Source organism: Acomys russatus, chromosome 10, assembly GCF_903995435.1.
Source record: "Acomys russatus chromosome 10, mAcoRus1.1, whole genome shotgun sequence".
Classification (NCBI taxonomy): domain Eukaryota; kingdom Metazoa; phylum Chordata; class Mammalia; order Rodentia; family Muridae; genus Acomys; species Acomys russatus.
Window position 1 is genome coordinate 20,177,607 of NC_067146.1, and position 24,440 is coordinate 20,202,046.

The window sequence follows — 24,440 nt, forward strand, 5'->3', positions numbered from 1 at the left end:
GGTGTGATTGTTTATGGGGTTGCTTAACTGGATGTGGGGTTCAGTAAAAAAAAGATTCCTGAACACACTGCAGTAGAAAAATGACTCAAAAATCAAACTGGTAACAGATTAGAAGTTTTCCTAGCAGCATTCACTTATGTTGCACCAAGCAGCTTCACTGTAAGGTTCTGCATACACACCAGGAACATTTGCCTAGTACATGCAACCAGCCATACATACCACAATCACACATATGTAAATCCTGGCTAGCAAAGATTTTAGTCTCAACTACCATTTGAAGCTTCATGCAAAGTCCTTGAATTCATGTGTCTCCTTTACTTATTCATTGCTCCAAATGATACAACAGTATTAGTCAGGCAAAGAACTTAAGTGAATCTGTATATATTTGTTTTCTGTTTATCTATGTATGCGTGTATGTCTGTTTATATATATGTATATGTAATTCATCTATTTTCAATCTACTAATATTCCCATTTTGTGTTTATATGAGCTAGAGAGTATTGCTAGATTTTAGGCACAACATATTGTAAATCAAATTTTATTTATATCCATCTAATTTCACCAGTTGACATTTCTACAGAAATTTTATGTATCATTTACAGATCTCAAAAAATGGATTTTTCCTTACATAGTTTTGAGCTCTACATTGGTAGATTCCTAGTTTTATTCATATGGTTCCTATTTTTCCTGCTTATCTGACCTAAAGAATATATACATATATTCACATACTAAATGAAAAACATCATAATGGGTTACCATCCACAGGAAATTCATGGCTTACAAAATCTATTTCCCATGGATGCTAAGGGGGAAGACAGAATTGTGTTGAAAAAAAAAAAAAAAAACAATCATGCATGTCGAAGGGAGCCTCCATTCAAAAGGAAGAAAGGGTTGGTATTAAAATGATCCCCATGATCAGTCTCATTCTCTCTATTGTTCTTCTGTGGTGAAAAGTCACAAGTTGCCAGGTATGAGGAGTATAATGGATGGAGCCCGTGCAGATGTGCTAAAGTCCAGAGGAATCACACCTGTTGATGGACTCGGATGATGGGTCCATGATACTGTACATCAACTACTAAAATAGTGAAAGTAAAAACAACTCCATATGAGCACAGAGCAGGTCTTGGAGGCATATTTCAAAGGTAAATGGTTTTCTTTAAAAGTTAGATGAAAGTAAGTAATACGTATAACATCTTGGTACAAGCCATTGGTTTTCTCCCTCTCCTCTCCTCTCTCTCTCTCTCTCTCTCTCTCTCTCTCTCTCTCTCTCTCTCTCTCTCTCTCTCTCTCTCTGTGATTGCTTCTGTGTCTGAAGCGTTCTTTCTTTCTTTTCTTTTTTCTTTTCTTTTCTTTTTCTTTTGGCTTGAGTGCTAATCCAATAGGTATAAGAAACAATTTCTTCTGACCCGGAAACTGGATTACTTATTAACTAATATTTCTATCCCTTAGGGTCTCAGTGGTTATGCTATTCATGGACTTTCTGCCATCAACTGGCAATGGAGAAGGATCACAGTTTGATTGATAGTTTCTATAGTAGCTGCAATGTTTGCAAATAGCAAACGACTTTTTAAAGCATTGCCATATAACACCTGCTTGCAGTACAGAACCTGTTCGCCAGAGGGGCCCTGGTATTAATTTCACAGTGGTGAGATTGCTCTTTGACATTTTGAAATCAACATTTGCCTAAAAGCAGCGATGATTTTGTTCTTGCCTGTTTTGCCTGAAGAGTCAAGCATTCCCTCTTGCAAGCTTGAGAACCTCATGTACATTACTTCAAAAATTGTGTGGTATCTTTTGTTTCAGCCAGACTATGTGCTATTATTCTTTTGAAAAGTATATTTAAAAATCTTTTTCCTCTTGTTTAGAATACCAACACACTCAGCCTCCATTAAACCAAAGGGGGAAACGAGAAGATTCTCTTTCTTTACAGGGAGGAAATGGACTTTTAGGGAACTTACAAATGAAGTTTAGTGGGGTGGTATAGACTCACAATGAGGAACTTTCCAGAATAAAGCTCTGCTCTTTGACTTATTTTTCTCTTTCCCATTTGATGTTGAAAAACAAAACAAAACACATTAAAACCATTTAAACTAAGAGATTCTCTTCCATAAGTTGTGATCTTTTGGTTGAATTTCTATTGTGGCTCTATGATATTTAAAACATTACTGTAACAGTTAAGGGAATCTCAACGTCATATATTGTTGGTACAGAGCCTGAATTCAATTGAACAAAAGAAAGGCTGTCAAATTATCCGCATGATTTAACAACTGCATCAATACGAACTGCCCACTAGGGGGCATAGAAACCTCAATGAAAGTTTGGAAACAAACCAGGTCTTCTCTGGTATTCTCCAGCTGAGAAACAGCAATGTATTTCCAGTAAATTGCCTGCACAGATCCCTTATCTTTGCCTACACACGCTCAAAATTTAGGATATATTTGGGCATCTTATTACTCTGGAAATAGTTGAACGGCACAAAAACTCCCACCAATTTCATAGATTACCCAATTTCAAGGTGCCTCCAAAAGGATGTAAAAATAATTCTGACAATATTTTGCTTCTTCTAAAATAGATAAGTCATCTTCTACGGTGTGGCTATCACTAAGGCACAATTTCAAACAAGAATCTCTTTATTAGGACCCTCAGAGTGAAAATGTGGGACATTTAAGGACAGGATGTGTATAAAAATAGGGAAGGGTTAAAGAGCTGCGATGCCTTTAGTCTACAGGCTGAACATTCTCGCCAAGAACATATAGGTCTGTTCAGGTTTACTCACTGGGTTCCATTTGACCTCTGGCTTTTTAACAAACAAATTCTCTTGTCTCTTATTTTCTACTTGATTTCCGTGTTTTATACCCTGAAAGGAAGGATTTAAGGTTTATAAATGGAACACATGATTAAATGTCATGTCCTAATAAAATATTTATTGTCTGAATGAATGCCAACATCAAAAGACTTTATATTCCTGTCTGAAGAATGTTTTCTTATTTTCAAATTAGGGTTTCATTATTTTTTTAAAGTTGTGACAGTATCTGTCTAGTTGGTTCTTGTGGGGGCATACTTTAAAGCAAAGAAAAATAATGCCAAACTTCAACAGGAATGGTTTTCCCAGCTGTGGGAAATTTCCCTCTGTATTACCCCCTCATATCTGCTGTCAGGTGTCCTCTGTACCCTGTCATTCTTTGGCAGAATCTGTCATTCCATGACCTGAAAGGAAAAGGGCAGGGGCTTTACTATGATCCCAACAGGATTTCACGACTGGTCCCCGGTTCTCCCTCTTCTGCTTACCCACATATACAATATATTCCAATGGAAACAGATGCTCTTTTGTTACTTGGCCATAATGGCACTTCCATCACTCTAACACCAAGTGTGTCTAACCTTTTGATGCCATGTACAACATTACCATCTATGAAGTTCATGCTCAAAAACTATGCATTTTAATAAAAAGAAACACCTCAGTATTTTGAGTAGCTTTACGATTTGATATTGTCTGAACTCCTAGTTGTCCTGGGGTGAATGGAGACTTTCTGGATACAGGTTGGACCTGCCTCCATAAATATAATCCTGCAATTATGTTATTTTTAGAATAGGCTTATATGCACTCCCACTGTATACATCTTTTGGACAGGCCACAATTTACATTGATAAAGCCCAAATATCAGTTCTCATTTGAAGAACACCTTGACCATTTATATGAGGGTCCAGAAAGATTATCCATTCTCTCTTTTTTATACCTTGAAACCAATAAAGTGCAATTAGGTTTTCTTTTTTAGAGGTCTGTCCTTCCTTGCTGAAACACGAGGCCGAACAGGTCAAGGATCATGTCATCATTATAAACTCAACTTTAGGACAGACCTTGTCCATTGCTGAGCAAATAGTTGGGGCTCTATAAATGTTTATTGCCTAAATAAATCTGTCTAGGTGATATCTGATGGCAAATAAGAAATATGGAAGGAACCAAGGAGAGGTACTCGTCTCCTGCTCCCTTTCCCATGTCCAGGACCCGATCAACTCATTAAGTCATCTGTCCTTCTCCGGCACTATAGAAAATGGCCACATAATCAGGCTCAATATTATCAGTGCATCTTGTATTTTATACCCAGTGGGAGTGCCTGTAACCTAGTGACAAGCAAAGGTGTCACTTTAAACAAGACAAAGGTGTGGAGACCTGACATTTCCCTACTTTCTGCATGCTTAAGACATGTGACCATGGCCAGCATTTTGAATGCTCTAAAGTCGTGTGATAGATTTTGTGGACCCACATGCCCAGAAGTTGGCATACAGTAATGATTCTTCTTATCTTTATCTCAAACATCATCCTGGGATCCCATTTCCCTGTCCTGCCTCTGCTAATCTTAGACTGATCTTAAACTGGGTGCACTAGCAATCTTCTGGAAACATCTTTGTATGGTGCTCACTTTGCCAAGCTGGCTCCACTCTGGCTTTACCTGGGGAGTGCATTAGAGGAGACGTGCTTGTCTTTCAACAAAATAAAATTATCCCAGCAAGCATATTAAGGTTCCCGCAAATATGGCCATTTGGCTTTGGGCTGACGGCAACAGCTTCCAGAAGAGGCATATCTTTGTCCTCCTGTTCCAGGAAGTTGCGTGTGCAGGTCTGATGGGCTGCTCTCATATAGTGGCTTCCTTCAGTTACCTGTTGCTGTTGCTTCTGTCTCCTCCCCTGTACTGGATAAAATGCCACCTCTGTGCAGGGTTCCACTCACTCATTGTTCCCTGAAGGCTCTTCCTCAAAGTGCAAATCCTGATGGGTTTTTACAGTGTTGCTCAGCTGGCTAGCCATCTCCATCACTTGCTGGCACCATGGACATGGTTCACTGGGAATAATTCATCCAAAGGCCCCTTGGCAACTTTGCCATCGACTGGGGAGGAGCTAGCCCTTTATTATGTCTTCATCATGTACATTTCAGAAGCCAGTCAGCTAAATTAAAAGCCAGTAATGCAGCTGTGGTGAATGTTTTCATTTTATCTCACTTGAGTTTGAATAGTCTAAAACCTATTAGCTACTACAGGCCTCATGACACCTTCAAGTTGTGATTAAGTGTTTACCTATTTTTTTTTTAATCTGGGCTTTTCAAATTACTTATGGATTATCCAGTAATGACCTAACACATCTCTAATTTCTAATTATTCCCAGAAAGTCTAGACAAGTTTGCATATTGTCTGCCTTCTAAGTCATACCAAAAAAAGTGCATATGATTTTAACTACCTGAGAGATAGAGAGTCAGAGAAATAACACCTTTTTTGGCAGCTGTGGTATCTGAGATGATAGTACAATTCCAAGCCATGTCTCCTGGGACAGCTCTAAAAATACAACCCCATTCCATCACCTCTCCATCACCATGCCCTGTCCTGAGATTCTCCTGCTCTGAAGTGTAGTCCAGGTAGGGACTAAGTACCATTGAGCACATTCTTACAAGCTTGTATTGAAGCTGAAGACCCCCCCCCTTGTATTCCTTGTCCCCTAAGAGATCTGCACATCTCTTGGCCTAGATACAGACTAGAAACTTCCTTCCCACTAAAAATGCATTTAATTTGTGCTAATGTGGAAGTCCAAGGACAAGTGGTCGGAGTTGATTCTCTCCTTTAATCATGGGATCCTAGGGATATTGCAATCAGGTTGTAAAACTTAGGACAACTACTTTTCCCCATTGAATCCTCTTGCTGGCTCTTCAAAAAAAAAAAAATTAAAGATAAACAACGTAGTGATGTAATGCTTTGTATATATAGTAATCACCGCTTAAACACTAAAGAAAGCGAGACCAGAAGAACTGTGCTTGTGTATGTATATGTGTAAATGTTCATGTGTGAGGGTGCATAATGTGAATCTGTAAGCCAGAATCTGGTGTCCGTGTCTTCCTCAATCACTTCCCTTATATGTTGAGGCATTTTCTTTCATATGAACCCAAAGCTCACTAATTCAGTTAGTATAGCTAGCTAGAAATCTTCTGTCTCTTCTCATGAAAGATACCTATACAGGTTTTTTTTTTTTTTTTTTTTTTGGTTCAAACTATGGTCCTCAGGCTTTTCTGGCAAATGTTTTACCAATGAGTCATTTCCCGAGACCCAAACTATGATGTAGATTCCCAAAGACGACTGATATTTATGCTAAAAGTCTATGCTCCATTTTGGCCTGAGAATTCTCTGTGTCCTTGAAGAAATTTATTCTTGAGAAGAAACTAAGGGCTTGTGTTTACTTGGGAGGTCTGAGTGGAGTGACTCTTTCTTGATGAACATGAAGCAGCTATCTCCTAAGATTAATTGAAGTACTTTACACATTCAGAGGTTAGATTGCTCTGTCTCTTCTGAAGAGATTAAGGAATTGACTGGGCATTCTATTAATATGAAAGATATACATTAGGTGGGTATTAAATAACTTCAGGTCTCTACTTGTGTAATTCTACTGTCATAGTTATGTGTGAAAATGCTCTACTGGTTGCCTTCTGATTGAATCTGGTTTAAAGAGCTACCTATAGGGCTGGAGAGATGGCTCAGTCATTAAAGGCTAGGCTTATAACCAAAAATATATGAAAACTACCTACAAAACCTTCAAACTAAACTAAAATCAAACAGCAACGTGTCCAAGTTTAAATAGAAGCCAACTAAAACATATCTATAAAATAACATTTGCCTCAAGATTAACTTAAAGAAGAAAGAAGCTATACTGCATGAAAATAAAACTGGAAATTAAACTTTAAAAAATTCCAGGGAGAATACTGTATTAGGAGCACAATCAATGTACAAATTCTTATACCTCTTCCCATGTTCCTATCATATGCTGTTTTCCATATATGAGATTACTACAAGCATAATACCTTTAAAAATATAGCCTGTGTTCGGAATCTAAGTAAGACACCCTTCAGTTCTTTAACAGAGAATGGGTTTTATGATGGAATTTTCATCACACGGCTATAAAATTGCAGAGCAGACTGGTGGTACATCAACAATTATCCGCAGCAAAATGTTGCCATGAGTCATAGTGAGAAAGGTTGAGAAGAGACTTGGCGCTAAAGGCTTCTAAAAGGAAGTTGGGTGTTGTCAAAGCTTGGAAAGAACCAGAGCCATAGAGGAAGGGAAACACCTGCCTCTCTTCCACAGCCTTCTGCTGCCCCCATGCAGTGCCTGTTCTAGGCAGAAGAGCAGATGTTGGCCAGCCTAGGGAGCTGCAGCTCTCTAGCATCTGCACACTGCGACCAGGAATCCAGAGCTCAGGGTGTTTTCTCCAAGTCTTATTCTACCCCTACCAGCACAGCTCACACCTCTGGTCATTTTGGCTTACAATATTTTGGGCCTAGACCCAAAAGCATTGAGTATCGGATTTTTTTTGGTGTCATACATCATCTTATTGTATTATGAACTATTATACTTCTTTAGTTGTTGAAAGTATGTGAGGATATACAAATATTTCCTAGCTTGTGGTCCAAATAAGCACAAGTGGGAGGCAAGATTGGCCTGAGTGTCTTGTTAATTTCTGCTTTAGACATTAAGGGAATAGTGTGTTTATTTTATTTAAAAATATTTCATGAATTCTTTGAGAATTTCACACAATGTGTTTTGATCATATCCACATGCACCCCCCAACTCCATCTCTTAACTCCTCCAAGCTTTGTCCCAATTCCCTACCCAACCCCAACTCCCATCCCTTTTAATTCAGTAACTCCATCACCTCCAGTTGGAGGTGAAGACATCCCTTGGGATGTAGTCTACCTACTAGGAGCCACACCCTTAAAGAATAGTAACTCACTGCCCCACCGAAGCACCAACTGTTCACTGCTCCTCAGATAGAAGTGCGGGTTCATGAGCCCCTTCCACAGCCTGTGCTAGGATGCTTGATCTTAACTAGGCGACCACAGCTGCTGTGAGTCACAGGGGCAGAGGTAGTTATTATGTTGTTTCTCCCAGCTCGTCCTTTCTGTCAGAGGCTCTTGACTTGTGGGTTAGACCCTGTTGGGGGTCATATATCAGGTATCCTGTATATCAGATATTTACATTATGATCCATAACAGTAGCAAAACTACAGTTATGAAGTCACAACAAAATAATTTTAGGGATGGGGGTCACTGCAACACGAGCAACTGTATTAACTGGCCATAGCATTAGGGACTTTGAGACCTATTGCTTTAAATGAAGAATATTTGTCAGAATTTGAACTACAGCAATGAGACAGAAAGAAATTCACTGGTAGCAGTATCACATCACCGCCATGCCACCCTGTGTTTTTGAACAACTTCCAGCCATTCACTTTTCACACTTTAAAAAATGAGAAGGTTGGGCCTTCTTTCAGGGCAGGCTCCAGGTTTCCACCCTGAGTGGAGAAAAAGATATGGAATCAAATATCTGTTTTAGTAGAATGCAGACCCCCCCCCAGATGATTAGCAACGTTATAAAGATGTAAATTGCATCTGATGATTGTAAAAATGTCCTAATTGTGTGAAATATGCACAATGTGCAATGAAAGCCAGTCTCGGGGGCCTCCAAGCTTTGTGGTGACTCAGTGTTGGCAAGGGGTTGTTAATTAGAACAAATTGTTTCAGAACAGAACCACCAAGAATGCCATCAGTAATTAATTAGAGTCATATTTTAAAGGCAGGTGAATACATGTGAACCCTGATGCCTTTAAAAATGAATACTGCTTCACAGTTAGCTCATTTGGTCATGCATCTTCCAGTTGTGGAAACCTTTTGTTCTTGCTGTTGGGTTTGTTGTTAGTTTTTATTACAATAGTGAAAGTCTATAGCTAAACATGCCAGAGACTGGCTGTTACTTATAAATTTAAGTTAAAAAAATTATGTTTAAAGGAGACTACACAATTGCCAATGAGGGTTCTGGCAATAAAGTGGAAATGCAGGATGTGATGTGTGCACTAAGTTGAGAACGAGAAAGAACATAGTGATGCCATTATGGGTGTCATTAGTGTAAATATCTAGAATATTCTCAAAATCTGTTTGACCACTCAATGCCTCTTCCTCTATAGAGGCTTATGAAAATGTGTATCTGCAGTTGCAGGGAAAAGCCTGTTTTTGATACTTCAGAAACCCGAGAATAGCACTATGTGATCAATGGTGGTCGAGTTTCATTATGAAAAAAGGATGCTGAAGTCTGAAACAACAGTGCATCCTGTGAAATTGAATAGAGACAAACACATAAACTAATGAGCTACTACTATGCACAAGAAGAAAAATATATCAACTGATAAAAGCTAAAACCAAACACTGCTCTTAAGTATACATTTCTTCCCTTTCTTTTTCCTTTGTCTATCACTTCTCTAAAATGTATCTAGTTCTTATAATGAACTAAGTATTTTGATGCTGATAATAGATTGAACACTTGGCTCTTCTGTTTTCCCCTAAAGCTCTCCCACTCAAGAACAGAAGTTAGAACAAGAAACAAATAATTGAACTACCATTATTGCAGGTCTCTAAATATCAGTATCTGTCCTTTGTTAACTTCTACCTTCAGGATGCCCAAGGCGATTGCTTGCCAGCCTCCGCTCTATCTGATCTCACTTCTATTGGAAACAATTGTTAATTATCCCATTTACACCTCTGATATGTACCCTAAGGAGATGTGCCAAGGCTGGCTTTTTCCCAGGCTTTTCCACATCATTTTTCCTATCCTCAATTGTTTCTAAATTATTTTTTTAAAGAGATTTGTCCTAGTTTGCTTTCTATTTCTGTGATAAACACTATTACAGAAAGCAACTGGACTTTTTTTTTTTTTTTTTTTTTTTTTTTTTTTTTTTTTTTAATCTTATACTTCCATGTAGAAATCCATTAGTGAGGAAAGTTAGGGCAGGAACTCAAGAAAGGAACCAGAGGCAGGAACTGAAGCAGAAGCCTTACTGGTTAGCCCTCCATAGCTTGTTCATAGTCATGAACAAGACTCAGAACCACTTATCTAGGAGTGGCTTTGTCCACAGTGGGCTGGGCCTCCTTATCAATCATTTATCGAACAAAACAGAACAAAATAAAACAGAACAAAACACACCTACAGGCCAATCTGATGGAGGGAATTTCTCAGTTGAGGCCCTGTTTTCCCAGATGATGTTAGTTAGTATTGTTGACAAAACACCACCAGCTACCACCACCACCACCACCACACCACCACTACCACCAGCAGCATCACCACCACCTCCACCATCACCAGCATCACCACCACCACCACCACCAGCAGCACCACCACCATTACCACCACCACCACCACCACCAGTACCACCACCACCACCACCACCACCACCACCACCACCACCACCACCACTACCACCCTAACCAAAAAGTCCCCAAACACTCAGTTGGAGCACAAGTTGGAAACAGCAGCATTACTGTTGCTAGCACACTCACTCAGAGCACTCCAGAGAGGGTAGGATGGCACACTGGTTATTTTCACAGGACATATCCTCTCACAAGCATTCAGCTTTATTGTTGTAGTACCAAATCCTACCTAAGCCATATACGATCCTGTGCAAATACAACCCAGTGAACTTTATGGCACTCTAAATTGCATTTCAAATTAACGTCATATATTAAAAACTAGTATCCTTTAAATTTTTTTTCTGATCATTTAAATATTTAGAAACTCTTCTACATTGACACATGGTTTATACTGTTTCTATACGTCTAGCTTTATGAACAGAAGATGGGTAGATTTTGACTGGTGGGCCATGGTTTGCCAAATCCTGCCTTAGAAGACTCACTCTTCATGCAGTCAATGCAGTTTGGAAAGGCTAGTTGCTGTCTCTTCTGGGATGATTTGACATCATTCACTAAAATGATACCTCAGCTCCATTAAGCATAGTTATCAAACCCCTTCTGCTTTTTGGCTTTTGGCGATGTACTCCTGGGGAAAGGAGAAAGGTTAGTCAATGCACCTGTCTCTTCCCTTGTCCTTCTTCCTTTACCATCACTCAATGTCTCTGCTTTCATGTCATGGAAGATGCAGCAGCCAGGGCTCATTGTTTTGTTTGCAGCTTGCCATTTAACACTGGTGCAGAAGGTGGGCATAGGTGGTGCTCTGTACTAAGTAGGGGAGGCACAGAGTCACACAGGCCTCTGACGCTTAGTGACCCGTAGTGGGTGAACAGGAAGCATGAGGAACGACTAAGGAAGTGCAGTGACTGCTACACCAGAAATGACCGTGGGCGTCCCTACGAGCTCTTCATTCTTGGGAAAAGCCTCTATGAAGTGGCAAGACAAACAAAAATGAGGGTGTCAAAGCAATAAACAGAAGGGGTGTGCTGTGGAGAGGCTTCCTGGTAACTTCTAGCTCCTAGCAACAACAGGATCTCATGAGTAGGTAGACTATGTTGCTATGTGATGATTATGGGATGTCTTTAATTCAGTGACATGCCTCAAACACCTTCTTACATTACTAAAAGTCTGCAGTTAGAGTCACATTCTGCCCAGGAACACTTGTCTTTGATAAAAAAAATACAATTATTTCCCAGAGTGGCATCACATGAAGCCTTTGAACTCTCATGTGCATCTTTTGGGGAATGAAGGCAGTTTTGAATGAGATGTTGGAGAGAACAGTGTCAGACAGAGGAATGAAAAGGGGGCTAGGGATGGAGGTATTGCAGGGATACCCAGATTTATGCTTCTTAAAAGTTTCAGCCAGGGCTTGGTGAGCCAAGAGAAAGCTTTTTGTCCCTCTTCTATGGGATGACTTTTAAAAAGGCATTTGTTTGTCTAGGAAGAGTGAAGGGAGCCAACCATTGTGCCTTGGAGACCCTGTATTGATCCTCACTGAAGAACTACCAAATAGAACTTGACTACAACACAATATAGGATTAATTCTTCCATGTCAGCCCATGGTGGGCATGTCAATATGCATTTGTGAAGCTTCTCTTTTTGTGGGAATTGGGGGCCTCATAAACAAATTAATGTGATAAAGTCAAAAGGAAAATGGCCATTTTTAGTTTTGCCCTTTTTTAAGATTATATAAAATGGAATCTAATAAAAGCATCTTTACCTAACTTCCAACATTGTTCATACCTTCTTGTACTCAATGTGGCAAATAACTAAGTACTTTATGTTTTAAAGGCAATAAAACATAAAAAAACAGTTTTTCTTCCTCTTTTTACATCTTTGGTATTAAAATGTCTCACAGATTACAGAAGGTTTGAAATGAATGTGAAGTATAGTAACAAACAGTTGCTAGCCTAAAGTGAGATCCTCCAATGTAGCATTGTGCTTAAGCTTGCTTCTAATAGAGGGAGAATTTAGGAAGGATTTCTTAGTCCATTCTCTGCCTTGGTGATAGCAAATACATTTCACATTAAAAGAGAAACATGAAGTGTTTGGTTTCTTATGATTGATTAGGGATGGATACAAGTATTAACTCATTCCTTTCTAATTATGATATGAATCAAAGAAGTGTTTGAATGGTGTTTAGGAGAATGTAGGACATGTCTAGAACATTCCCTGCTGGCCTTTCATATATGATATAATAGGAATACAAAAGGGGAAAGGTGTCCCCACCCTGACGGCCAGCAATGGCTGCCACATTCAGATTTTTCATTACCTTCTTCCATTTTATTATTACATTGCTCTGCCAAGAAAAGATCCAGTCCACAAAGTGTGAGGAAACAGGAAAATAGAAACAGAGGCATGGTATCTGAGCTTTGCTAAATTCTCAGGGTCCAAGTCATACATAATGTTGGGAATGAGAGTTCACAGAACAGCTGTCTCCGTGGTATTTTTAAGCTGTTAGAGTTGTAGTGGCCCCATTTTAGGTGTTAAGTACTATGTGTTCCATAATCAAGATTTTTTTTACTCACATAATCAGATAAAAACAGTAATTTGTTTTCTTTGTCAAAACTTTCTTATCATCTAAAGGAAGCTTTATCTAATCAACTTTAGCTGGTAGATTAAAATTTCTCTTTGATTAGTGCCCTTCCCAAGAGGAGCATGCAGGAAAGAAAGTACTATTTAGAAAGAAAATAAGTTGTTTTTATTTAGGAAGACTGAAGCAGCCAAAATTATTTAGTCAATGTTTCATTTTCTTGTGGTAGTCGTGCATTCATTATCATTAGAGATGGGATAATAACTAAACCCTAGAGAAGATTGACTCATCCAGTGTGAGCAGAACTTTCTTTTGTTTGGTTTTTGTTGTTGTTTGTTTGTTTGTTTGTTTGTTTTTCGAGACAGGGTTTCTCTGTTTATCCTTGGCTATCCTGGACTCACTCTGTAGACCAGGCTGTCCTCGAACTCACAGAGAACCACATGCCTCTGCCTCATTGTTTCAAATGAGCTGAGCAGAAAGCCACCATTACCCCCGAGTTTGCTTATATTTACTATGTCTGAATTTATTTCTTATATTCCTGAAAAAACCAAGCCAAACCAGGACAAGAACAGTATGACACCACAATCCTACTATCTGAACGCACTGCTTTCACATGTAAGACTGGACATATCACAGGATAATTACAGTGAACTTAACAAAATCGGAGCTATCATGGGCTACTTGCGAATTTATTTTGTTTCAGGAAAACTTGATGCAACTGAATTTCAAAATAACAGAAAAAGCCTGATTATTTGATTATGGATGATATATGGCAGGCAGCATGTGGCCCCCCCCCCCATCATGTCTGTCTCTCATGGTAAATTTGCCTATCTCATCTGGATGGAGCATGCTAAAAGTGCATTCTGTTGTTATTGGCTGCTCAATGCTAAGCTAGCCTTATAGCTGATGACATCTTAGTTGAAGCTACATAATAGCTACCTTTGTTTGGCAAGATGGGAAGTCAGAGGGCCAGCAGCCCTGTTCAGTCCTCTCTGCATCTACTAATGTGACACTGTACCCAATACCATGACCTCTCCAAGACCATTCTCCCTTATTTAACCTGTCAGAGAAGAGACTATGCCCCCTTTGCCTCCTCATTAGTGATGGGGATAATTACTCCAACCCATCTTATTCAGGAATTTCACCCCAGCTTTGTGAAACAATAAGCAACATTACTGTTCAATATAATAAAAACCTTATATGTAGAACAGATATTCATAAAAAAGTTTGTAGCCCCAATACTAAGGTAAATATTATTGCCCTTATTTTACAGATAAGGGAAAAGAATTTTAGAGAAAGCTAGGTTGTTGCAAGGTCAATAACAGGAGAGATGAAAAGGAATAAGGGGGCATAACCTCATATTCTCAAAGGGACTCATCTGTAGGCTTATGACCCTGTTGTAAATGGGTCCATGCATGCTTATTAGCTGTTGAGTGAGAGACTTGAACAAGGCACTTTGGATCTTGTAGTACATCAAGTTTTTCAAGAAGTTAATAATGGACAGAATCTATATCTGCTCGAGAAACTTAGGCTGACTTTTATTTCAGAGACCTATAGCTGGTTTTTCAACTCACAACTTAAGATTAGTATATTTCTTTTATTTCCTTTCCATTATAAGATAAAATATAATGTATTTTCTTAGGTGGAAGACTTTTGCACTTTTAATTATAGACTTTTGTTTGCTTGCCTTATCTAATATTATTTTATGCTTTTGTGTTCTTCTTACATTACAAAGTAATTACACAAGCATTTCAGAAATCCAAATTCAAAGAAAATCCACAAAAGTTGTAAAGAATTAAAATAGTCTCTTTGGATATAAGTAAAACTTAAACCTCAAATTCCAGAAGAAACAGATTTCTCTCTTGGTGACTTTAATTTGTTTTTGAGATTTTTGAATTTTATTTTTATTTTATGTGTGTGACATTTATCTAAATTTGTCTGTAGACTATGTGCAATGACCAAGGAAGCCAGAAGAGGGTGTCATATCTCTGCTAGGAAGGAGTTAGAGAAAGTTGTGAGCCATCATGTGGGTGCTAAGAATTGAACCCCAGACTTCTAAATAATCAGCTAGTACTGTTAACATCTGAGCCATTTCTCAAGTTCTACTATGTCCTCCTAAGGAGCATGCTGATAAAATTAGAATAAGACACTTGGGATGAATCTGGTCACATCTTTTCACCTTTTAAGTTGAGAGAGAGGACTTGAGTCATGAGCCATCTGGTGTGGCATGAATATTCAGTTACTTTAGCTCTGGGAGATTGTGCTTTGTTAAGCTCATTTACTGTCCACTTTAGCTTGAGTATCTCGATGCATTTATCTGTTGATTTGCTTTAATATCATCTGTCATCTAATTAAATCTAATTGTGCTTCTAGCTGTAAATACAGATATTAGGGTACCTTCCTATTAAAATGAACCCCAATTTTACTACCACAAATGAGATATGAACTGTTTTTGCCCAGATAATACACTCCAAAAAAAAAAAAAAAAACTATTACCAGAATATTCTATGAACTAGATATAAGCAGAACTGCTACGATAAAAAAAAAATTTATTTATTTTTCCTAAAGAAATAAAAAGACTTCACACAAAATTCTCAATGTCAAGAAAAGCTATTTTTACATTAGATCTTAACACAGGGACCCCTTAGGTCTCTTTTCCCTGGCCTAACACGCTCTATGGTCTAGTTGGTTCTGGTTATTTTCAGAAGAGAACATGATTTCTTCTAATGTGGGACTCCTTAATTGTGGAGATTGACATTTTCACAGCTTTTAGACATTGCAGTGTTTTAGGGATCTTAGTAAAGAGAATACAGGTCTTTACAAACAAAACGCTGCATTCTCCCCTTTCCATATGCTAGCCCTCATCAAACAAATAATGAGTAGCACACATGATGTCGACCATTAAAAACTAGGAGATGTAAATATGCACTGGTGCTATAGACGAGTGTGTCGTGCTGATGAGTCTTCGATCAAATGCTCAACCCACTGTCTTTGATGTAAGGGTATGGAACCTCTCAGCCAATTCGCAGCTTCACCTTTTCACTTTTTTTTTAAAATTAATTTATTCTTGTTACATCTCAATGTTTATCCCATCCCTTGTATCCTCCCATTCCCCCCCCCCCCCCCATTTTCCCATTATTCCCCTCCCCTATGACTGTTCCTGAGGGGGATTACCTCCCCCTATATATTCTCATAGGGTATCAAGTCTCTTCTTGGCTACCTGCTGTCCTTCCTCTGAGTGCCACCAGGTCTCCCCCTCCAGGGGACATGGTCAAATGTGAGGCACCAGAGTACGTGAGAAAGTCATATCACACTCTCCACTCAACTGTGGAGAATATTCTGACCATTGGCTAGATCTGGGTAGGGGTTTAAAGTTTACCTCCTGTATTGTCCTTGGCTGGTGCCTTAGTTTGAGCGGGACCCCTGGGCCCAAATCTGCCTATCATATTGTTCTACTTGTAGATTTCTAGGACCCTCTGTATCCTTTTATTTTGCTATTCTCCCATGCTTCTCTCATTTAGAGTCCCAATAGGATGCCCTCCCCTCTGTTCCAGTTTCCTGGTAAGTGAAGGCTTTCGTGGGACATGCCCCTTGGGCTAGTATGCAGATATAAGTGAGTATATACCATTTGATTCTTTCTGCTTCTGGGTTAACTCACTCATTATGATCATTTCTAGCTCAATCCATTTATCCACAAATTTCGGGAATTCCTTGTTTTTAATAGCTGAGTAGTATTCCATAGTGTATATGTACAAAAATATGGAACGCTTCACGAATTTGCGTGTCATCCTTGCGCAGGGGCCATGCTAATCTTCTCTGTATCGTTCTAATTTTAGTATATGTGCTGCCGAAACGAGCACCACCTTTTCACTTTTAATCTAACCATTTTGTATGTAGCAGATGATCAGAAAAACAGTAGAACATGCACATCTTACATGTTTAGACCATGTCCATTAGACAATTGTTATTGTAGCACAGTTTAAAGGAACACAGTGTCGTATTCTATATCTTCATATAAATCATGGCAGAAATGTGGAAATATGTATAACTGTGTAGAAAAAAAATAAACGTGTGCATAACAGTGTAATAAAACTGGCTCCTGTAAATTAAAGACAGTAAGAGAGAGCAGAGAGTCTAACAATTCTAGTTGGGTAAAAATCTATGATACGGTTGTTACTGTATCTTCAGCTTTAATGAGCTAATTAGGAATAGATTCATGGAAAAATTCAGGATTCTGCCAACTGTGGGTGAGTGTAAATCTAGTGTTGCCATTTTCTAGCTCTGTGAGTTATTTAGCCTTAATGAGAGTAAGCCTTAGAATTTATCAAATAGACACGGACACATGTTTAATTTTCTTGGTGGAATCGAAGTACCAATCTTAGAAATGGCTCCTTAGGCAAAGACAGCCCCGAGCTGTGATGGGTGAAAAGACACATTTCCTTTGCTGTAGATACTGGGAATACATCAGGAAAAACTACAAGTGCACCAATGCACAAAGGCCTGCGAAGATAGCTGATTTTCTGTATGACCCTTCCTCTCTTCAAAAGAGGCCAAGGAGGCATCTTTCTGACCATGCACTTGCTACTGCATTAGTACAGCATTCAACCTTCAAATGATTTCAATAATGAAACAAGGGAGAAAATATAGCTGCTCTAAATTACCTGCTTCCTGCTCAGATTTGAATATTTAATAGTTCAGTCAATGAAAAGGCAATTAAAAAATGTCTGCAAATAAAAATAATTCCTCATTCCTGGTGTGCCAACATGTGTTTTTGTCTCATTTACCACTTACAATAGGAATGTGAGGAAACTCGGGGGCTATTTGTCATCCTTTGTTGTTCTCACAGAATGGTCAAGACAGCTATCTTTATCTTCATATACGATTCTTTACTCTGGGAGTTTGGTAACAGCATCACCAAGTTCAAAGCAGCAACCTGCAGGAAATGAATACCAGTGACGCGTCTGGCTTCATGGGTGTGATCTGTGTCACAGGGGCCACAGGCTCATGGAAGCTCTGTGATTAGTAAGTTTTATCTTCCGGCTTGTTCTTCGCACATCCTGTGAGCTAGCAGTACAGGAAAAAGAATCAAACAATTCTCTGCTGCTCATTTGCACTCACAGTCTCCCATTTGCCAAGACATCTTTTGTGACTCTGCATATGGACCAGTTTAGCAAGTCTCTGGTTAAGTATAATGTAAGTTCACTTCATCAAAGGAGTCAATAGATGATCAGAGCAATCAGAGACAATAGTCTGAAAAGCCAACCTCTAGCTGCTTTAAATTGAAAAACTGTTTTTCTCGTATGGTATATTCTGATCATGGTTTCTTATGCCTCAACTCCTCCCAGATCCTCCCCATCTATCCAACGCCACGCCATCTTCATTTCTCTTTAGTAAACAGATGCTTAAAGCAGATTTGAACCAAACAGAAAGAAGGCATGGTATTCATGAGAAGAACCAAAGCACCTGCTCTGCATCCTTCCTCACTCCCGTTACTTCCTATATCAGCCATCCACACAGAAATACAGAAGAGAAAAAACCGGGGAACTCTCAGTTATTTGTTCTTTCAACTTCTCTTTGTTCTTGTGCAAGATAGTGACGGCTCCTATGGTTGTGTGCACAGTGAAGACGTGACGTAACAGCCCTCAAGCGTGCTGGCTTTGTCAAGGGATACCATGGTTCTGGCAAGAACAAAGCATTGCACACCAGTTCTAAAGTGTGAGCTATGTAACTCTGCAGAGAATGCTCTCACTCCTCTTGTGAAGATAACAAAGATGAATGACAAAATTTATGGTAGTAATTTTAGGTTTAGTTCATTTTGAACTAAACTAAGCTATAGATAAAAAATGACAACTTAAATGAAAATGGGAGAAATATGAAAGCATTGTGGAATAAGCTTTATGGTATTTTCCATGCTTTTGAGTGGGGCCTCGTATTTTATTTTATTTATATTTTTGGAGGGTTTTTCTGGTTGGTGTCATTACCATTTTTAAAAACTTTTTATTGATTGTGAATTTTACGTCATGCACCTGAATCCCACTCATCTTTCTGTTCCCTTGAACCCACCTCCCGCCCTCGGAAACCTCCTTTGCAAAAGAAAACAGCCTTGTGGAAGCTGTAGTGTGTCGCGTTGTATCACACAGCATACCCTCTTGTCCACTCATCTTTATTTGCAAATGTTCATTGCAATGAGTCATTGGCCTAGTTTGAGGCTTCTAGCTTCTTCTACCCTATCAATGCTGGATCTTCACTAGGACTCTTTGGATACTGTATTGTTGCTTTGGGTCATGGAGATCCTATTGCTTTGGGTCTGGAGGACCAGCTCCTTCACCTGCTCCGGGAATTCATAGATGGGGTAGATGTTGGGGTGAGCTAACTCAAAGTGTTAGATCTGGGCCAGGGTGGTAGTTGAGTTGGACAGCCTGCCAGCTCTCCCACTACACCACCACCAGAGGCATTTCCATTGTGCTGCCCAGGCAAGGTGTAGCAAGTGCTACAGCAAGTGAGGAACAGGGCTAGCTCTGTACAGTCCTTGGGCATCAACATGCTTCCAAGTGGCCGCCCAGACCAGGGATATTCACATAGCCTTTGGTGGTAACATGGGCCACTGACGTGACATAGCCACAGACCAAGGCATCACCCTCAGGAGCAGCACAAGCTGGGACTTGGTCATGGCCTCAGGTGGCAGGGAAGGCTACTCACATCTGTCATTTCTCATCACCCTGTGTCATCAGTTCCACCTCTCCTCACAGTGTTCAAACTGCTCTGCCTCTCTTTCTTTCCCATCTCCCCAGCATATACTCACACATCACTGGCTCCCACTATGGTCTCTTGGTGTCCTTGTGCCCACCTGTGCTGCGGGGCTGCAGGCAGGGCCCTCGTATTTTAAATTGGTAATAGGACCTACAAATTATGTGTCCCACCTAGTACGGAGTGGGTGATACCTTGGGTGATTCCAAGGACTTTGAACACATAAAGAATTGGAGTAAAACGATAACTTGCCATTTAATCACACACCAAGCTAATCTCTCTGAACCTCAATTTTTCATAATTTCTTTACTTAATCAATGTGTTGGTTATTGAGACCACAGGGCATAGTGAAGGACAAATCACACCTTCATACACCTTACATATTTGAGGGGAGGACAGAAATTGTGCCAATCTATAAAACCCGCAAAGATAAACACCATGATATGTGCTATCAAAAAAGATTATAATGTTTGCAAAGAGTGTTTTTGGAGATAGTCCTAAGACCCTGAGTGCGACTTGGTAGTGAAATACTTAAACCAGGGTATAGAAGATGGGTAGGCGGTAAAAGAACAAAGCGCTGGGAAGGGAAGTAATAGACATATCTGTTTTAATGGCACCTCTCAGGTTGTGATTATATGGAACACATTTGCTCAGGCTCAGCCATGTTGAATGGTGAGTACAAGATGACACGCATGCCGGCTTGACAGCATGGCTGGTCACAGGCAAACCTTTGCCACCCACGCCTCTTAACCAATTTGTAAAACGTTCATTTTTCTAGAAAGTCCATTATCAATATAGTCAGTCACTTAGTGGTATTTTGTTGAGCTATTAGACAGAATGCAATTCTTTTGTATGAATTCTCTGACCTCAAATAGCTCTTTATCATGTATACACATCCGTTTCTAATGAATTTCTCTAGGAGGGTTGCAATTCATGGTCCTCTGGCTCAGTTATGTTCATGCCTACCCTTGGGCACAATAGCATTTCAATTAAAGAAAGCTAGTGAAAGTGCTTCCTATCTCCCACTATGTTTGTCACTGGTTTAATGACTGCTACGAAAAGGGAAAAAGTCTCTCCCCACCTCGGCACTGCTTTAGTTGTTTTTGTGTTTCTTTCCCTCCACTCTTAGAATGAGTACATATTCAAAGCCTCCTTTACTTGAACCAACCCCTGGCTGGGCATCCTGCTTGATAGCGCCTCCATTTTATGAGGTTAGGGTAGCAACTGCCTGCCGAGGTAGACAGAGGCATCCAGGAACTACTAGAAATGCGAGTGATCTGTAGGAGGACTCCAGGAATAGGTGGGGCTGCTCAGTACTATCCCCTTTCCTACCCTGTCAGCACTTCTCTTAGAGTCTCTTTTCCTCACCACTCAGAGATCTCAGCCACCCCTCAGGAACAATGTCCCTCAATTGCATCCTGGCATCTCATCCCGCAGTAGCATCCTGCATACATGACCTACCACAACCTCTCAGTTACTCCAAGAATGAGACCTAAAATATATTCACTGGAATATCACACACACACACAAACACACACACACACGTACAGAGGCTCACCTCCCAGATGATTCTAGACTCTTTCAAGTTGATATCAGTCACATTACTAAAGTAAAATGTAACAATAGGTTTTTCTGATTTCTCCTTGTAATTCAACTTTTCTTCTTTCTGGTATTGTTGATGGAAAGAATTTTGAGACTGGGTTAAAGGGATGAGCTAGGCATATATTTAGTTTGTGCTTACCAGGCTCCACTTAAATTCTTGGGGCTGTAGGTGTCTTGGTGTAGAAATTATTCCTAGGATTACAGATATTATCTGTTCTCCTCGCTTCTTGTTCCTTAAAGAAAGTTACAGGGACTATGATTTTTACACACACACGCACACACACACACACACACACACACACACACACACACACACACACACACACACACCTCTTAATTCACCTCGCATTAAAAATTATGTGAAAATTTCAGACTATGCTGAGCTCAACCATGGAAAACATTTCTGGCTATCTATTATGTAAACTAGTAAGAAAAAGATTCAGTTGTAATCGATGTCAAATTTAAAGAGAGGCTCACTCCTGCCAGGGGCAGAATTGAAAAAGCAGCCTACATTGTAGGATTGTGTATTTTATGGAAGTCATAAAGTAGATAGAATTGATCAAAATTCTTGTCCTTTTAGAAAATAAACTGCGATAGTACTATGAGCAATGAAAGTGTCTGTTCTACACATTCTAACTGTTAGTTACATGCAAATAAAAATTTGTCAAATGTGCTAGAGAAAACACAAATTTGTCTTTTCTTGCTCTAAAAACATTGTGAATATTATTGCTATTTTTTAAAAGTGACTTATTTATTTTATTTGTGTTGGTGTTTTGTCTGCATGTATGTCTGTGAGAGGGTGTTGGATGGATCCCATGGAACCGGAGTTACAGACAGTTGTGAACTGCCATGTGGGTGCCAGGAATTGAACTCAGGACCTCTGGAAGAGCAGCCAGTGCTCTTAATGGTTGAGCCATCCGTTCAGCCCATATTATTGCAATTTACAAAGAATCACATTTACAGCATAAAATGAAAGAAAGTATAGGTGTATATCGGTTAACTTATAGAAATATTTTACATCTATTTTGACGTTTGTGTCATTTTCAGATATTTTGTTTTTGCATTTTTGAAACAGATTTTGCTGTGCAGCTCATCACCAGCTTGGAACTAGTGATGGAGACTGGGTTGACCTTAACCATACAGAGATTCTCCTTTTCATAAAAGGTATGCTAAAAGTGTATGTTCGTAGCTGTTGTTGAGGTGTTCTAGCTAATGTTCATATATAGACACTGACTGTCCAGCATGACATTGTTACAGGTGAGATCTTAGCACTGTGAGCTGGTCCTGATGTCTCCTCTATTGTAAGGTCCTACTGTGAATGTATCCAAGCAGAGTTCAGCTGGCTGGGTTTACCCACTGTCCTGTGAGGACACATACCTGTTCCTTCTAGAACACTGGTTCTCAGCTTTCCTAATGCTGTGACCCTTTAATACAGTTTTTATACAGGTATTTTCATTGCTACTTTATAATTGTAACTTTGCTACTGCTGTCAGTCACAGTAATGCAAATATCTTTGGAAACAGATGTCTGTTAAAGGGGTCAGGAGCCATAGGTTGAGAACCTCTGTTCTAGAAGGTTCATCCATAACAAGATAATAGAAGGGAAAGGTGCACTGATCTTGGACTTCCTTATTTCTGGAGCTCTGCGTGATAAGTCATCTATGTTCTTTATAAATTTCCCAGTTTGTGGTATTCTGTGATAGTAACAGCATATACTGGACCATTGCAATGGCTCTATCTTTTGTCTTACAAAGGGATCAAAGCATCATATAATCTTCAGAGCCACAACAGGTGGAAGCACCCATGGTTAAGACTCTGTACATTTGTGTCACCCGGACATTGCTGCCACAGTACAAACAAGCAGGTTGCATATGACCTCATGGACCAGGTTGTTGTTGATGCCCATGTGACCATATGCATTAAAAAAACACTACTTAACATTGATTCCTAGAGTTTTAAAGGATTCTCCATTTATGACAACTAGAAGGACAGCAGGTAGCCAAGAGGAGACTTGATACCCTATGAGAATATACAGGGGGAGGTAATCCCCCTCAGGAACAGTCATAGGGGAGGGGAATAATGGGAAAATGGGGCAGGGAGGAATGGGAGGATACAAGGGATGGGATAACCATTGAGATGTAACAAGAATAAATTAATAAAAAAAAAACCCAAACCCATTATCCTTCTAAATAGATTTCTATTTCATTGGAAGACTCTGGAGAAAGAAAAACTGTGATTAATTGAATGCCACCCAAATTATTGAACACCTACACTATTTTTAATCTCTACAATAACTCCAGCAGATAGCTGTTATTGACACTTTACAAAAGAGAGAATGTCCTTGGATTGGAACTGAGCTGGCTACACTGCTGTTTCTGTTTACTGTGCTGCCCTCCACTGAGTGAAGCTCATGGAACTAAGTTCTGCTGATAGAGTTTGATTTGTGGTGTTAAGCACTAGACTGCTGAATGCTGGAACAGGGAGAAGTCATGCATCTCATTCAGTCTTTCACTTCTACACTGAGATCATTGTGCTCTTAGAAAAATATAGTTCAGGTTTACAAAATAAGTGCTGGCATTGAGCTAAGAACTTGGGATCTCTGGGTTCCTTTCACTAAAAGTGACAGTGGGCAAGAATCTAAGTGACAGCCCGATACTGCTGCTGTTGGACACAAATGTTATGTTCCTTGTAAATTCACACCTATGAACTCATATGCTTTATTTCAAAAGAAAGTACTAATAGGCGATATAAGAGTAACACAGATATAAATTCCCTTAAATATATTTTAATTTTATCCCTCCTTTTAGACATTGTGACTTACCAATTAAATAATTTATTTTAAAATTATAAGAGTAGAAATAATACTATCATTTATGCACTACCTTCTGAGCTTTACATCATTAATTTTCATCCTGTACGCAATTTAGAATGGTCTTTACAGAGACAATGAAAGTTATACGAGCTCACCCAAATATAATGGGTGGGTTATACTATGAATTGTTTAACCCAGACCATGTGGACTTCAAATAACAAGTGTTTACCAATATTTTTTCTTTCTTTTTTAATTTTTTATTAACTCATTCATATTACATCTCGATTGTTATCCCATCCCTTGTGTTCTCCCATTTACCAATATTTTTTATTGTTAGTTCTTTGACAATTCCATATGTATATATAATGCATTTTGGTTACTTTCTTCACCTTCCCTCCCTTATCTTCCTTCCACCTTTATCAATTCCTCCACTTTTCCTATCTGTCCATTTCCTTGCTTCATAGCATGTGAGTATGC

General features: G+C 39.3%; 1 non-coding gene across 1 annotated transcript; it reads right to left on the reverse strand.

The window, feature by feature from the left end:
• Positions 1–16,556: 16,556 nt before the first annotated feature.
• LOC127194910 (U6 spliceosomal RNA) lies at positions 16,557–16,663 on the reverse strand. The gene has a single exon (XR_007831302.1). It is a non-coding gene; the product is annotated as a U6 spliceosomal RNA (small nuclear RNA).
• Between the last annotated feature and the right edge of the window lie 7,777 nt (positions 16,664–24,440).